This window comes from Bombus impatiens, unplaced genomic scaffold (genome assembly GCF_000188095.3).
Source record: "Bombus impatiens unplaced genomic scaffold, BIMP_2.2 scf_0899, whole genome shotgun sequence".
NCBI classification, from domain to species: domain Eukaryota; kingdom Metazoa; phylum Arthropoda; class Insecta; order Hymenoptera; family Apidae; genus Bombus; species Bombus impatiens.
This window is the reverse complement of record NT_177318.1, coordinates 1,663,476-1,664,566: the sequence shown is the minus strand read 5'-3', so window position 1 is coordinate 1,664,566 and position 1,091 is coordinate 1,663,476.

Here is a 1,091-nt window from a genome sequence, read left to right as displayed (position 1 = left end):
TCGCCACTGCCGCCGTTGCGAACGATAAAGCGTCTCCTTTTTACAGCCAATGAGGCGAAAAATTGCTGACCTCCTCTCCCTCGGCGCACCCCTCACACGATTTTCCAATAACTCGTTTACTATCGGGCCGCCACCCTCCTGGCGCGCGCGTTTCGGTCTGGGTCTGTTCGAAAGTCTCATCACGTCATCGACCCTTCGATCGACCACACTATGTTGACTCTATGTATATAGCATCAGGCCGAGTAAAATGTTTTCTTCGTGTATTTTAGGCTGATGATTTAAAATTAGAAAATTATTTGAAGAAATCGAAGAATTTCTAACGGGGTCGTCGCAAGTAAAGATTTCCATAATTATGAAATGAAAAATTAAGAGAGACGAATCAATCTCGCTTAGGTTGGTTGTAAATGTAATTTTAAGCAAGTGACGCGCTACGTACGAAGATAAGATGTTTCTAATCTGTAGAAAGAGAAATTGCACGAATGCCACGTTATTTGAAGATGCAAATAAAATAGCTTATCGAGATGAAAAAATGTATCGGAATAATAGATACTACGTGGAAGTCTGTTACGAAAATTAGAAATGCAGGAAGATTTTATAAATTAGAGAAAGCTACTATCTTGAACTTATTGGAACAATTATATTTCATGGTCACATTTATATATCAAATCCTATCTAGTTAATTACTCTTTCTCGAGCCTCTGTACAAAAATAGTCACCAAAGGAAACGAATAAAAAATTAATGAAAGAAAGGAATAACGATTTCGACATTCCTATATCTATAAAATCCAAAATATGGTTGACGCTCTAATAATTCTCAACAACCCTTTCGCTAAAAACCGCAGACTCTAAACAGCCTCAAAACCAAATACACTCGTGCCAGCAACCTTCACCAAACTCCCAGCTTTAATTTCCCCGTGAGTCTCCTGGTTTCATCGAACCGGAAGGTCACGGTCGCGAGTAACTAGCTCGAAGTAGGTCTGGAGCACGCTCGTTGTTGCGACAGAGACCATTCAGCTCCGCTCTCCATCCACCGTTCATCGAGTATACGGTAGATAGAGACAGTGTCGGTAGTTCCAGTTAATTTTCTGCCG